Source organism: Silene latifolia, chromosome 9, assembly GCF_048544455.1.
Source record: "Silene latifolia isolate original U9 population chromosome 9, ASM4854445v1, whole genome shotgun sequence".
In the NCBI taxonomy this organism is placed as follows: domain Eukaryota; kingdom Viridiplantae; phylum Streptophyta; class Magnoliopsida; order Caryophyllales; family Caryophyllaceae; genus Silene; species Silene latifolia.
This window is the reverse complement of record NC_133534.1, coordinates 174,844,358-174,861,661: the sequence shown is the minus strand read 5'-3', so window position 1 is coordinate 174,861,661 and position 17,304 is coordinate 174,844,358. Positions and strand designations below refer to the sequence as shown.

The 17,304-nt window shown below is 32.5% G+C and overlaps 1 long non-coding RNA gene across 1 annotated transcript; it reads left to right on the top strand.

Moving 5' to 3' along the window:
• Nucleotides 1-3,103: 3,103 nt before the first annotated feature.
• On the top strand, nucleotides 3,104-4,686 carry LOC141600232 (uncharacterized). The gene is made up of 2 exons (XR_012524262.1): nucleotides 3,104-3,681; nucleotides 3,992-4,686. It is a non-coding gene; the product is annotated as an uncharacterized LOC141600232 (long non-coding RNA).
• The last annotated feature ends 12,618 nt before the right edge of the window (nucleotides 4,687-17,304 follow it).

The following is a 17,304-nucleotide window of genomic DNA, read 5'->3' as shown; positions in this document are numbered from 1 at the left end:
ATTTACAAACGTTGTCGTTATAAGTTGTGTGGGAATTATTGTAAGAAATTAGCTCTTTAAGAGAGAATGAGATTAGTAAAATTTGTGGCGATGATTTGTTGTCATTAGCATTTTGCATAGGAATCAACATATTTTGTACAAATATCAACTACTCAACTTTTATCAATTCCTAAATTACAAAGCCAGCTAATTGCAGCATTCAAGAATAAGGAGGCGGGAAACCTGTGTTTTGGCAACTAAAATACATTTTTTTTCTTTGTATTGAAAGATTTTAACCATGAAGTAATTCAGGATATCTCTTATTCTCTTTTATGTCCTTTGGTCGTCTTCTCATATTTGTTGGAACCCAACTTCACTGCGATATCCTGTGAGATATTGCTTATGGTTCGCATTTTGGTCTCATTAGAAAACAACTTTGGTTGTGTGGTCAAATGTATGTGTGAATATCACTTCTCAGGGTATAATTGGTTTGAGTTTGATGATCAGCATCGTCATACAAGCTTCTGAGTGTTACAATGTATTTGACAGGAGTAGAGGTTGACGAATTGTGTGGTGCCAGTGAGCCTGAAAAGCAAAAGGCTTCCACTTCTATTAGCCTATTAACAATATTTTATCTGTGCTAACACGGTATGGTGCATTATGGAGAAAATCTGGCAAGAGATGCACTGTGGATAGGATGGGTATTTTCAATTCTGCCTTATTAACATCATTTGGTAGAATGAAACAAAGCTTTGTATTATGAGTTATTTCAGTTTCTTAAAATGTTACGTCCCTCCAGAGGACCTTTATAAATTAAATATGTTATTAATTTTGGTTTATTTCCGATTATTTCCAATTGATCCACATTTACCTAGCATGCCTATTGTTTTTACAAGCGAAGCATTCTTGAAACTGACTGGTGCGTAAAAGTTCCCTTTGTAAACCATATTAGTGTCTCTTGATGAAATTGTTGATTATGGTTACTGACAACTAATATATGTTTTTTTCTAATATAAAATAGAGGGTTTTAGTGAACTACGAAGTATTTAACATTTATCTATGATTTACGATTTAATTTATTCACACTTCTTTGATTATTTTCTATTTTAACCTGACCTAGCAAACGGGACATTCGGTTCGTTTATGGATAGACATTTTGATTTAATCAAGGTTGATCTTAATTTCGGTTTCAGTTCGACTTCGACCAGTTTCATTTCGCTTAGCCATTTTAATCGGTTTGTACTATTTCGAGTCGGGTGCGGTTCGGTCAATATTAGTTCAGTTGAGTTGCGAGTCATAATTTTTCTTGAGTTAAAGATACCTTATATATTTCAATTTGAATACAATAATTCAAAATACCATTAATAAATAAAGAATTAACAAAAAAAATAATACCTGAAATAAGAGTGTTTTTATAAAAAAGATAAATAGTTATGATTCAGGTCCATCCGTTCGGATGTATTGAATAATTCATTAAACATGTAGATATGCAAATTGATAACACTATATGCCATAAAAGTAAGTCATACACTCATACATATACTCAGATACGGGTTTCACTAGCGAGCATTTCAAAATTTATGGCACGGGTTCACTCAATCAGTCTAGCTTTCAAATTTCAATGTTTGCGTAATTATATATATCTACTATACATTCTTTTTTTTAGGGTGTTCAAAACATCAATTATATATTTCACTTAATTATATACTGTACATTATTATAATTGTTAAATATTTTAATTAGTTTATTATAAATGATGGAAATTTAACCCTCTTTTTGTGTTTAGCATGAAACTTTAAATTTTTGTAATGTTATTTAATTATATTGATTCTACATCTAATTATTTACTTATTTAAACATTTACATATTTCTAAAAAATACTCAATTTCATAATTAATATGTCACTTACATAAATAAACTGTTATACATAGACTCTACAGATTTTCTCAACTCAATTAAATGTTCAGGTCTTCCTAACCACGAGTTGAAATTGAAGGTTGGGGCATCAATAATGCTACTAAGAAACATTGATCAAAGACAAGGCTTATGTAATGGCACAAGATTGGTCATAACAAACTTGGGTGTTCGTGTTATTAGGGCAACAGTCTTAACTGGCAGTAATAAGGGAGATGGAGTCCATATTGCTCGGATCACGTTAACTCCTTCTGATTCAACAAAATTTCCAATTAGATTTGAGAGAAGACAGTTTCCAATAAGCGTTTGTTTTGCCATGACAATCAACAAAAGTCAAGGACAATCATTATCCCATGTTGGTCTTTATCTTCCTAGACCTGTTTTTAGTCAGGCCAACTCTATGTTTCTATCTCGAGGGTGACAAGTAAAAAAGGTTTGAAAATACTTATTTGGAACAACGAAACTGGCACATGTAATTTAACTTCTAATGTTGTTTACCATGAAATATTTGAATATTTGGAATAGTATTTGTTGTAACTATATACTACTCCCTCCTATCCACTCTTTTCTTCCCTATTTCCTAAAACGGATTATTCAGGTTTTCTTCCCCTTTCCTTTTTGAGAAAGTTTTTATTAATATTATACTCTTACCTCTTTCCACTCATCAAACCCCACTATATACTTTATTAATATTTAATTCTAATTATTCCTACCTCTCTCCAATAACCAAACCCCACCCATCTCCTTTATTAATATTTAATCATAATTATTCATACCTCTCTCCAATTACCAAACCCCACCCATATATTTATCAATATTATACTCCCCACCCTTAATCTCCGTGCCCACTCCAAAGGGGAAAAAAAGGATGGATAGGAGGGAGTATATTTTATTTTCGTAGTATGTAACCAAGTATCTTATAAAATTGCCAATTTTCATAATTTTATTTATATTGATTAGACGTCTAATTATTTACTTCTGTACTCATTTAAATATTTCCATAACTTATATTTTACGTGTGTAAACAAACCATTATACATAAACTCATAGTATACCCGTGCATAATGCACGGGTTACACACTAGTATAATATATATAGAATTAGGATCCCGTACGAACCAAATTAAGGTGCGAACCGTACGAACTCCTTATTAACCCTTGTACAAAATTACATCAGCGACATTTATTACACATTTCTCACTTATCCTCTCCTACCAAAACCAATCTCCAAAGCCCTCTGACTTCTTCACCCATTTCCCCATACAGCAACGCCTGCCACCGACATAAATTGTCGGAGCTCCGTCACGATCCTCGCCGGCAATCATCGCAACTCACCGTCCCATTCATTTTTATTTATCTTCTCCCCGTTATAATCTTCATCGGCTTGTACAACCGGCATTTTTACAGTCCTAATCAGTTGTAATGGATCTTATTTATCTTAAAATCTTCCATTAATTTCATTAATGTTGTTAGTTTTTTGAAATTCTTCTTTATTGTTCATGGATCTATGATTCAAATAATGATTTTTTAATGTTTGGTTTTGATTCGTGGTGGAGAGAGGACGGTGGTGGGTTTCGTACTGTTGTTGCAGATCTTATTATTTTAGGTGGTGACATAAATTAGACAAAGTCTAGAGAATTCTTGTGTAAGGATGAAATCATCTAAAGTCGTTTAGAAAAAGTAATTACAAAAGAGAAAGGGAAATTAGGAAAGACGTCCTTATAAATGAAAGGCTATTTTGTGGACGGTTTAGTGTACGATTGATTAAACCAAAGATACAAGCAATAAGGTGCGTCTACCTTTTCTTTTTCTCCTGTTCTTCTAATTTTATTCATGCATTCATGCTGCAATCATATTATTAATGAATCCATCCTTGGGAATTTTCTGGGTTCGAATTATATTTCGTGATTTAATGTTTTATTGAATGAAGACTTGTTATTTTGAGTTAAGACGGTGCTATATGTTTTTTTTTTTTTAAAAAAAAAAAAAAATCTGTAAGTTCTGCAACGTGCCTATCCCAAATGCTTTGGCGTGTTCTTCTATCTATGAGGTGTTGAAGAGTTGTGCGTTGTTTAATTTTCTGACGGTTTTGCTAATAGGAAGATAAATTCAGAAGTGCATGGATATAAACCCGGGTGTAAGCAAAGAGGTGTCTTTGGAACAAACAAGAGAATTGCTTATTCAAATTTCCGAGTGTCTTGGCGGTCGGGTGAGAATGGTGATCGGCAATTGTCAGCAGTGGTGATAAGGTGTGTGCGGAGTAATGTGGTCCTCTGTGCAAGTGAGTGATTTGAATGGGGGCGAATGGTGGTCGTTGGCACCGTCCAGGAGGTGTCGGTAATCTGGTCGGCGTCAGTGGTGAGGTTTGGTGGTGTCGGTAATCTGATCGGCGTGAGGGTCACTGTTATGTGATTGTATTGTTGGTGGTAGTGGTGGTTGCGGTGGTGGTGGTGGGGCAGATGTAGGGTGGTGTGGCGGTGGTGGGAGTGAATACAGAGATTACAAGCCCAGATACATACGGTATAACTACTAGATACATGATGTATTACTACTACATACATGTGTATCCGGTAGTATGTACTAGTGTATCCAGAAGTTTTAATACTGGATACATGTGTATCCAGTAGTAATACCATGTGTATCCATAAGTATTATACTGCGTATCCGTAAAAAATATAAAATGTATCCGCAAAAAAGTGTAAAAGTGCATCTAGAATTTTAGTGTGAAAAAAATGTATCTAGGTATGTTATAAAATGTATCTGAATAAGAAGTGTATCTGGTAAGGTAATAAAATGTATCTGTAAAAAAAAAAAAAAAAAAAAAAAAAAAAAAAAAAAAAAAAAAAAAATACCTAATTAAGCTAGTTCGTACGGTTCGCACCTGAACCCGCCCTTATATATATATATATATATATATATAGAGAGAAGGGTTCTTATAAGGTCCTTACATCCATTGAGTCCCTAAGTCCTTATAAGGGCCTTTGGATGGAAGGGATGGAGGGATGAGATTACATCTCAATGGAGGCTACAATTCTCCTCCCTAATCTTCTTCCCTAATTGTGTATAACTCTAACTAATTGTGTCAATTTCTTCCACCATTCTAATCTCCCAACTCACTTCTTCATTCACTCATCCTCTCTCATTTCTCACATTCACTCTTTCTCTCTCATTTTCTCCCACCCTCTCTAAACAAAAAAAAAAAAAACCCAAATGAAACTAAAAAAAAAAAAAACAAAAAAAAAAAAAAAAAAAACCAAAACCAACCAAAGAACAACACCAACAACGACCCGACAACCCGATCGCCACCCTCCTCTCTAACCCGAAACCACCCCACACCTACCCCCACCCCAGATACCACCATTCACAACCGGGTGACTCCTCCATTCACGCCGCCACACGACCCCGAACAACCCGCAACACCCCGCAACACCCCCCCCAACACCCGACCAATGGTGACGACGACGCCAAGAACAACCAAACCGTCCCCACCACCACCACGACGCCAACAACAAACACCGCCGATACCTCCTTCTCCTCCTTTCAATTTTTTTTCTTTTTTCTTCCCAGATCTGGGCTGTGTTCCGTGTTTGGGGGTCGGCTTGCTAGTCGGCGGTTTTTTCTTTTTTTTTCTCCATCCCTGCTCTTCCTTTCTCCCTTTCTCCTTTGTCCTTTCTCCCTCCCTGCTTTCCCTTTCTCTTTTTTTTGTATTTGACAGTTGTTTTTGTTTTTTTCGTTTGGTATTTGAAACTTTGGTTTTTGTATTTGACGGTTCGTTTTTGTTTTTTTTGTTTTTTTTTTTTCTTATTTCCTTGTGTTTGCCAGTGATTTCATTGTTCTTTGTTTTTTGTTTTATTTGTATTTTTGTTTTTTGTTTTATTTACGGTTTTTGTTAGATTTACGGGTTTTTTGTTAGATTTATGCATATAATTTGTTATTCTCATGAGTTTTTATTATTATTATTGTTATTTGGTTTTCGTTTTGTTATTGTTATTATTGTTATTTGGTTTTTGTTATTATTGTTATTTGGTTTTTATTATTTTGTTATTGTTATTATTGTTATTTTTGGTTTTTATTGCTTAAATTTTGATTTGTGGTTTTTGGTGTTGTTCTTTTTTTTTTGTTTTGTTTTTGTTCTTTGTTTTTATTTTTTATTTTTTTATTTGGTTGTTATTGTTATTTGATTTTTTGGACTAAAGTTATACATCTTGTCTATTAAAGTTATACACTATGTGCATTAGAGTTATACACACGATATTTAAATTTGGTTTTGTTATTTGGTTTTTTTTTATTGTTATTTGGTTTATTTCAGATTTCGGGTTGGGTTGGGTTGTTGGTTTTTTTTTTTTTTTTTTTTTTTTTTTTTTTTTTTTGTTATTTACTTATTATGTTGTTATTTATTTAGATCTAGTTTTTAGATTTTTAGATTTGTTTTAGATTTTTCATATTATTTTTTTTGTTTTTTTGTTGTTATTTTTTTTTTTGACTAGAGTTATACATCAAAGACCTAGAGTTATACATTGTATGTCTAGAGTTATACAGATTGTGACTAGAGTTTTACATCTTTTGACTAGAATTATAAATATTGTGACTAGAGTTATACATTAAATGCCTAGAGTTATACATTATATGCCTAGAGTTATACATCATATGCATAGAGTTATACATTATATGACTAAAGTTATACAATTTTGGACTAAAGTTTTACAAATATGGACTAAAGTTATACATATGAAGGACTAGAGTTATACAAAAATGGACTAAAGTTATACAATTATGGACTAAAGTTATACAACTATGGACTAAAGTTATACAAAAATATACCAAAGTTGTACAAAAATGAACCAAAGTTTTACAAAAATGAACCAAAGTTATACAAAAATAGACCAAAGTTATACAAAAATAGACTAAAGTTATACAAAAAATGGACTAAAGTTATACAAAAAATTGGACTAAAGTTATACAAAAATGAACCAAAGTTATACAAAAATGAGTTAATGGAAATTTTTGTATAACTTTGGTTCATTTTTGTATAACTTTGGTTCATTTTTGTATAACTTTAGTCCAATTTTTGTATAACTTTAGTCCATTTTTTGTATAACTTTAGTCTTTTTTTGTATAACTTTGGTATATTTTTGTATAACTTTAGTCCATAGTTGTATAACTTTAGTCCATAATTGTATAACTTTAGTCCATTTTTGTATAACTCTAGTCCTTCATATGTATAACTTTAGTCCATATTTGTAAAACTTTAGTCCAAAATTGTATAACTTTAGTCATATAATGTATAACTCTATGCATATGATGTATAACTCCAGGCATATAATGTATAACTCTAGGCATTTAATGTATAACTCTAGTCACAATATTTATAATTCTAGTCAAAAGATGTAAAACTCTAGTCACAATCTGTATAACTCTAGGCATATAATGTATAACTCTAGACATACAATGTATAACTCTAGTCACAATCTGTATAACTCTTAGATGAAAAAAGGTATCTCACAAAAAAAACGAGATTTAAAACACGAAATCGAAAAAAAAAAAAAAAAAAAAAAAAAAAAAAAAAAAAAGTGACGAAATAAACCGAGACGCAAAAACGGAAAAAAAAAAAAAAAAAAAACGAGTTTATATAATTACGGCGGTGGTGGAGGTGGCGGTGGATGTGGGCGGTGGGTGGTGTCGGTTGGGATAGTGGTGGGTGGTGGTGAATGAGGAAGAGAGAAATGAATGATTTATTTGGTTTTTGATTTATTTGGATTTTTTGATTTATTTGGATTTTTTGGGTTTTTTTATTTATTTGGATTTTTTGGGTTTTTTTTATTTATTTGGATTTTTTGGGTTTTTTATTTATTTGGATTTTTTGGGTTTTTTTTTGAGAGAAGAGAAGAGTGAAATGTGTGAGATGAGAGAGAAATAGGTGGGTAGAAAACAAATATATAGTAAATTAGTGGTTAATTAGGGTGGATTAGTAAAGTGTGTTAATTTGCTTGTATAATGACTTTTGGTGGGTTCATCTCATCCTTCCATCTCCCTCCATCCAATGGCTCACAAAAGACCTTATGGACTCAAATATATAATGGACCTTAGTTGATCCTTCCTCTATATATATATATATATATATATATATATATATATATATAGAGAGAGAGAGAGAGAGAGAGAGAGAGATTGGATTTGGTGATTTTGGTTCTTATGGTGAGTTGTGAGTTGGGGGAATCTTAACCACTAGATTATACTCCCTCCTATTCATTCATTTTGTCCCTCTTTCCTTATTGAAGTTAGTCGGATTTTTGTCCCTCTTTCCTTTTTTGGTAACTTTTGTGTGGTCCAAATTTAATTACATGTGGGGTAGAGTGGAATAGAATGTTTTGTGTGGTCCAAAATCATTTTCTTAATTATTGTGCAAAATATAAGGGGGACAAAATGAATGAATAGGAGGGAGTATTAGAGATGAGTGGCCAAGATCAAATCTTACATGTCATATAAAACCATTGTCATTTACTTATTTTCTCTTTTTTTTTTTACTTTAATTTTTTTTTCTCTTTTTTTTTAACTCGTGTTATTATGCTTTTTTTTTTACCACTTTGATTTTTGTTTTCTCTTATGTTTTTCTTTAATTTACTCATTATGTTACCTTTTTTTCTTTTTCTTTTTGTACCGGATTTTTTTTACTTGAAATTTTTTTTACTCTTATTTTTTTACCTCGTGTTATTATGTTGTTATTGTGATGTTATTCTGCTGTTACTTTGATTTTTTTTACGATTTTGATTTTTTTTTCTTTTTTTTACCATATGTTATTGTTATTCCGCTGTTATTGTGATGTTATTCTGCTGTTACTGTGAATTTTTTTACGACTTTGATTTTTTTTTTTTTTTTTTTACCACGTGTTATTGTGCTGTTATTCTACTGTTATTCTGCTGTTATTGTGATGTTATTCCGGTGTCACTTTGATTTTTTTACTACTTTGATATTTTTTACTACTTTGATTTTTTTACTCTTTTTTTACCGCATGTTATTGTGCTGTTATTCTGATGTTATTGTGATGTTATTCCGGTGTCACTTTAATTTTTTTTACTACTTTGATTTTTTTACTCTTTTTTTAACACATGTTATTGTGCTATTATTCTGGTGTATTGTTATTCTGGTGTTATTGTGATGTTATTCCGGTGTCATTTTAATTTTTTTTTACTACTTTGATTTTTTTTTCTCTTTTTTTACCACGTGTTATTGTGTTGTTATTCTGGTGGTATTGTTATTCTGGTGTTATTGTGATGTTATTCCGGTGTCACTTTGATTTTTTTTACTACTTTGATTTTTTTTACTCTTTTTTTTCCCCGTGTTATTGTGCTGTTATTGTAGTGTTATTGTGGTGATATTGTAGTTTTATCCGTGTGTTATTGGAGTATCTTATTACTGTCCACCTACCTGACTAGCTATGGCTAAACCGTCAGCTAAAAGTGATGAAGTCAGCCAGACTTGTAAGCAAATTTTGAATGCAGCCATTTGAGTTGCGCCTAGTCGCGCAGACTAAGGAAGCGACTAAGGTTACACAAAATGTCACTTTGCTATTACTCTTGTGAATAAGTAGAAGCCTGCAAAAATACATGAAATCATCAATTTTATTTAACCTGCGCGATCAAACCCAATATTTACGAATTACTGACTAGATTGACTTACCATTTTTAAGGAAACGCCAAATCAAGATCTTTTAGACTAGGCGGTAATAAATCGACTTGCTTGGTTAACCTCCATAAGAGTATAAATGCCATCAAGTACCTAAACAATACAAAAGCCAGACGATTAGTTACTTCGATCTTTTTCAGAAGCGAATGTCGACAACTGGGTATCGAGCGAAGCTACTTGTGAGAGCACATGTGCAATGGTTGCTCCACAATTCGACCCCTATACGACATGCAAATATGAAGATCGGATCCAATATGATATTTGCACCATCTCGCCGCAGAATCGTCACACATACAAAAATTTTGTGCCTTTGTGTCATTAATCCAACCACGATACCCACATTCATTTTGTGCTTCCTTCTTCAATGAAGCTCTGCATTTCAGCGCCATTTCAAGTTGTCATTGGCGTAGTTCCTTCTCAAATACTCCTGGGGATTGAGTTGGCAATTCCTCGGATTGAGTTGAAAAGTAACGCATTCACATTAAATCTAAATTCACCGAACACTTAATTTGTCAACTAACATAACAAGAAGCGTTTATCACCGCCTACAATCGTCTCGATAGTAAGACATCGCCAACACGATCTCGACTAACTTTACGCTTTTCGTCCCTTAATTCTGTCAACTAACAAAGAGCGATTCGTTTTCCCTGACTAATATCGTCTTTGCTATGATCGGAAATAATGGACAAACGAAGCTTTTTAATGGCAGAATCTATCGAAAATTCGGGCTGTTTGATAATCTGTTCATCTTTAGAAGAATTAGAAATCAATGACGCTGCTTGTTCAACTAAATTCGCAACTTCTTACTCGATTATCGATTCCTCCTGTTGATCCCGTATCAAAATCTCGTGAATTGTAACCAGCTGATGAAGTTATTTTAGGGTTAGAAGTATCGAAATCAAATTGGGATTATCAGTGCCGAATACTCGAATTACATGAACTAAACTGCAGAAAAACAAAAATTACATCAATTGTAATGTGGAGAAATGGGGGAATTAAATTTATTTGGATTTGTGATTTGTGATTTGTGATTTGTGATTTGGGGAAAAGACTCAATTGCATGAACAGACTCGATTTATGCTTTATTTGTCTGATATTTTTTTTTTTTTTTTTTTTTTTTTAAAATGTGATGAGATTTAATCTCAGCCCTTGTTTTTGTTCATTCAATGGCTGAGATTTGTGAGCATACAAACTCACAACTCACCGTAAGAACCAAACTCACGAGATCCCGCCTCTATATATATATATATATATATATAGAGAGAGAGAGAGAGAGAGAGAGAGAAGAGATCAACTAAGGTCATTAGATATATTAAGTCCATAAGTTCTATTATGAGCCATTGGATGGAGGGAGATGGAGGGATGAGATCAATCCCAAAAAAGTGTGTTTATAAGCTAATCTCACAATCTCTCACCTCCTTCACTAATCCACTCTAATTAATCACTAATTTACTACTCCCTCTGTCCCGGTCATTTGTTGTCCTTTTCCATTTTGGGGTGTCTCAGTCATTTGTTGTCCTTTCTATTTTAAGAATGAACTTGATGAGTAATTTGATCATTCTCATTCAATTTGTTCCACTTATCATTTAGTTATTGGCCTTTTCCTCATTCCTTGGTCTTTGTGCCAAAACGAAAGGACAACAATTGACCGGGACGGAGGGAGTATATATTTGTTTTCCACTCATCCATTTCTCTTTCATCTTACACATTTCATTTCTCTCTTCTCACAAACTCTAAAAAAAAAACCCAAATAAATAAAAAAAACCCAAAAATCCAAATAAATAAAAAACCCAAAAAATCCAAATAAATCAAAAAACTCAAATAAATCATTCATTCATCTCTTCCTCATTCACCACCACCCACCACCACCCCACCCGACACCAAATAACCACCCACCACCCCCCCCGCCGCCACCCCACCGCCGCTGACCCTTTTTTTTTTTTTTTTCCAACTCAGTTTTTTTTTTTTTTTTTTTTTTTTTTTTCGTTTTGTGTTAATTTGTATGTTTTGAGTTGTTTTTTCCATTCATTATTTTTTTTGTCTTTTATTTTATTTTAGTTGTCTTTTATTTTGTTAGTTCTCATTTTCTATTCATTTTCTTAAATCTCTTCTTGTTATACGTTTTTTTTAAGATTTCGTTTTTTAAATCTCGTTTTTTTTTTGTGAGATACTTTTTTTTCATCTAAGACAAAAATGGACTAAAGCTATACAAAAAAGAACCAAAGTTATACAAAAATAGACCAAAGTTATACAAAAAAGAACCAAAGTTATACAAAAAAAGACCAAAGTTATACAAAAAAAGACTAAAGTTATACAAAAATTGGACTAAAGTTATACAAAAAATTGGACTAAAGTTATACAAAAATGGACTAAAGTTATACAAAAATGAACCAAAGTTCTACAAAAATGAACCAAAGTTGTACAAAAATAGACCAGAGTTATACAAAAAATGCACCAAAGTTATACAAAAAATGGACTAAAGTTATACAAAAATGAACCAAAGTTATACAAATTTGTATAACAAAAAAATAATTTGTATAACTTTAATCCATATTTGTATAACTTTAGTCCATTTTTGTATAACTTTGGTTCATTTTTGTAGAACTTTGGTTCATTTTTGTATAACTTTAGTCCATTTTTTGTATAACTTTGGTGCATTTTTGTATAACTTTGGTCTATATTTGTATAACTCTGGTTCATATTTGTAGAACTTTGGTTCATTTTTGTATAACTTTAGTCCATTTTTTGTATAACTTTAGTCCATTTTTGTATAACTTTGGTTCATTTTTGTATAACTTTAGTCCATTTTTTGTATAACTTTGGTACATTTTTGTATAACTTTGGTCTATATTTGTATAACTCTGGTTCATATTTGTAGAACTTTGGTTCATTTTTGTATAACCTTAGTCCATTTTTTGTATAACTTTAGTCCATTTTTGTATAACTTTGGTTCATTTTTGTATAACTTTGGTTCATTTTTGTATAACTTTAGTCCATTGTTGTATCACTTTAGTCCAATTTTTGTATAACTTTAGTCTTTTTTTGTATAACTTTGGTCTATTTTTGTATAACTTCAGTCCTTTTTTGTATAACTTTAGTCCATATTTGTATAACTTTAGTCCATTTTTGTATAACTTTGGTCCATTTTTGTATAACTTTGGTTCATTTTTGTATAAGTTTAGTCCAATTTTTTGTATAACTTTAGTCCAATTTTTGTATAACTTTAGTCTTTTTTTGTATAACTTTGGTCATAAAATGTATAACTTTAGTCATAAAATGTATAACTTTAGTCGTAAATAGTAAAAAAATCAAACAATTAATATGAAAAAAAAATAATAACAAAAACCCAAAAAACTCATAATAACAAAAACAAAAAAACCAAATAACAATAATAAAACCAAAAAACCAACAACCCAACCAAACCCGAAATCTGAAATAAACCAAATAACAATAAAAAAAACCAAATTTAAATATCGTGTGTATAACTCTAATGCACGCAGTGTATAACTTTAATGTTTTAAGTGTATAACTTTAGTCGTAAATAATATAACCAAATAAATAAAAAAACAAAAACCAACAAATCTGAAAAATAAAAATCAACAAATCTACAAAAATCAAAACCAAACAAAACAAATACAAAAAAGAAAAAAAAAAAAAAAGAGAAAGGAAGTCGGCTCAGGCGGTTTTGTAAACAAAACAAAAAAGACTACAACAAACACCAATAAACAAGAGATGTGAAAAAATTGTGGACCACCACACCACATGTAAAAAGACGAAAGAGAAAGAAAAGAGTAAGGATAGGTGGAGGCTATATGTAAAGGACGAAAAAGAAGAACATTTTAAAAAAGAAAAACGTATAACCCACCATTTTTTTAAAAAAAAAAAAAAAAAAAAAAAAAAATCAAACGAACAGAGAAACAAAACAAGAAACAAGAAACAAAACAGAAGCCGGCGTCGAGTTGGTCGGAGTTTGATGAAGAGAGCATGTTGTTCGTGGAGAGGAGGGTTGCGAGGCGAGATCCGGGCCAGTTTGTGGACGAGTGCGGCGGTGGCAGGTGGTGTGGTATGGTGGGTGTGGTGTCGGTTGGTGGTGTGGCGTGTTGGGTGTCGTGTCGGGATGAGGAAGGAGGGTGTCGGTGTGTGGCGAGGAGGGAGGAAGGGACAAGATGGTGGTGGGGTCTGGTCGGTGTGTCGGCTGGGGTGGCAGTGATAGGGTGGTGGTGGGGGTCGGTTGGTGGTGGGGTGGTGTAGGGTCGGGTGTGTGGATTGATTTTTTTGGTTTTTTTTTGTTTTATTTTAGTTTGGGTTTTTTTTTTATCAGTTTGGTTTTTTTTTTGTTTAGAGAGGGTGGGAAGAAAATGAGAGAGAAAGAGTGAATGTGAGAAATGAGAGAGGATGAGTGAATGAGGAAGTGAGTTGGGAGATTAGAATGGTGGAAGAGTTGTACACAATTAGGTAGAGTTATACACAATTAGGGAGGGAGATTAGGGAGGTTCATTTGTGACCCTTGAATGAGATGTAATCTCATCCCTCCATCCCTTCCATCCAAAGGCCCTTATAAGGACTTATGGACTCAATGGATGTAAGGACCTTAGAAGAACCTCTCTCTCTCTCTCTCTCTCTCTCTCTCTCTATATATATATATATATATATATATATATATATATATATATATATATATAGAATTAGGATCAAATGAGTCCACCTCCTTTAGGTGAGTCCATAAGTCCTAATCCTCACCATTAAATTTTAACAAAATCAAAGGGCAAGATTAAATCTCAAAATAGAAGCCCTATATAAAAACACTACCAAACCCTAAAATTTCATTTTACTGCCTCACAATCACATTCTCACTTCTCTCTCTTCCTCCCCACCTTCTCTCTACAACTCCGCAGCCACCACCGAGCACGTCCGCCCCCGCTCACCACCAAACACGATTGCCACTGCTCACCACCACTACCTCCTCCTCTATCCTCTTTTCTTACACTCACCACCACCACCTCCCCCCAGCGGGCCTCTCTGTCTCACGGACCACTACCACTACGTCCACCCACAAGATCTCCTTTCTCTCTGCAGCACAGCCGCGCTTCTGCCGCATCCTTCTCGTTTCTCTTTTTTTTTTTTTTTTTTTTTTTTCTTCCCAGATTTGGTGTCGGTGGGTCAAGTGTGGGGCTAGTGATGGTGGTGATGTCGTGGTGGAGGTTGGTGTCAGGCCGCCGCCGCCTCCTTGTTTCTTTATTTTTTTTTTTTTTCAGATTTGATAGTGGTGGTGTCGTGTTGTCGTGACGGTGGTTGGTGGGTCAGGCTGCCGCCATCATGTTTCTCAATTTTTGTTTGGGTTTTTCAGATTTTTTGGTGGGAGGTCATGTGTGGTGATGATGTCTTGGCAACCACCACTACTAATTTGATGTCTTGGCAACCACCACTACTAACTCGGGAAAAGAGGGAGGCGTGTGCGTGGTGGTGTGGTCGGCGTTGTGGTCGTGGGGTCGCATATACTGCGCCTGTTCATTTTTTTTTTTTTTAATTTGTCGGGGTAAGGGTTGTTGTGGAGGGGACTTGGTGGTAATGACATTGATATGGATTAAAGTTTCGTAGATATGGACTAAAGTTTCACAAGACATGACTAAAATTACATTCCTAAAAGAATAAAGTTTCATAAACTAAATTCAAATTAGTATAAGTTACATTCCTAAAAAAAATAAAGTTTCATAAATTATGATTAAAGTTACAATCGTAAAACATTAAAGTTACAACCATAAAATTAATAAATCAGCAAAAATAATTAAAATCAAAATTTTATATTAGAAAATGTCTAAAAAAAATTAAAGTGTCAATTTTTAGCATTAAAGTTTCACCTTTAAAACATTAAAGTTATATTTATAAATTAGTAAAATTAATAAAAATCAAATTTTTATATTAGAAATTGGCTAAAAAAATTAAAGTTTTAATTTTTAGCATTAAAGTTTCACTCGTAAAACATTAAAGTTATATTTATAAATCAGTAAAATTAAATAAATTCAAATTTTTATATTAAAAATTGTCAAAAAAATTAAAGTTTTAATTTTTAGTATTAAAGTTTCACTCGTAAAAAATTAAAGTTACATTTAAAAATTAATTTTATATATTTAAAATAAAATTTTATAACATAAATCTAAATTTTTATTTATAAAATTATCTTAAATATTAAAGTTATAATTATAAAGAATTAAAGTTACACTTATAAATTAAAGTTTCATTTATAAAACACTAAAGTTCCATCTTAAAATTTTAAAATCTCAACCATCAATCTTAGAAGATCAATGGTTTAGATTAGGACTTAAGGACTCAAAAATATAGGTGGACTCATTTGAACTTCACTCTATATATATATATATATATATATATATATATATATATATATATATATATATATATATATATATATATATATATATATATATATATAGAGAGAGAGAGAGAGAGAGAGAGAGAGAGAGAGAGAGAGAGAGATTGAATCATGTGAGACACCCTTCTTAGGGTGAGGCGGCTGGACCCATCTCCATCATCCGATCAAAAACAAATGAATGCACCAGATTGTGCCACGTCCCACTAATTAAAATCTCAGGTATGTTGCTCATTTCCCGTCGTTTTATAATCATTTATTCAACTCTCCTTCCACTCTCCTCTTTCTCTCTCTTTGTCATTTATCTCCAGTCTTCAGCTTCTTCAATTTTGTGCTTTCCATCACCATTTTCGTCGCATTTCGATCATCTTGAATGCCTGCAACGATTCCGTTCTTCACTACTATCAACATCTTCAACAATTTCGTGCTAATTTAGGTAATTTTTAACGATTTTCATTCACCTTTCTAGATTTCGTTTGTACAATTAATTTGAATATTATTTTCGAAATAAGCTTACGTTTTGCCTTTCTGTTATAGTTAATTTGCAAAATTACTAATTCTCATTCACCTATTGCAGATTTTTTGCGTATCTTTCGCTCTATCGTTTGCTCCTTCTATCTCGTCTTATTAGTCAAAATCAAGTTACGATTTCTTCAATTCTTTTGCGCTTGTGCATTTTCGGATCTTACACTGCGTTCTTGCATATTATTGTAAGTATTCTTTTCGCTTTTTGTAATTAGTTTGTTGATTTTCTTAATTGAGCATATTCAACTTGAAATCCTACTTTTATGTGGTTTTTGCTCATTATCATGATCTAGTTTTGTTATTGATATTGCCTTATGCCTTCTAGAGTTAATATACTTGATTTTTCGTCATTTTAGAGGTTAATTACGTTATTGTAGCTTTGTTGGTATGTGTTTATACTTTCTAGTGTCTGAAGTTATTTAGGCTTTATTCGTCTACTTTTAAATTGTTGTGAAAGTTCTCTGTATCATCCCTAGAAAAAGGAAAATATGACAGTGATGCTACTTGTCCTAGGATTTATAAATAATAGTAGTTGGTGGTATTCTCAGTATCAAACCGTTTCGAAGGCATTTGGAATATGCATGCCTATCAAACTTTGTAGAACAGGTGTGCTTATTATCATGGTCCGCTTCTTTGAACCAGATTACGATGTGCACCCTTACCTATATCTCGTGGTAAGTAAGCAAAATTTTTGGTCAAGTGATAGTTAGGGATTGCCACTTTCACAAGCAGGGGGGACACAGATTTATATGTCGAGCCTGTTGCCTAGATCATGGTCGGCAGTCGGCGCACACATTCAATAAAAGGCGATCGACAGCT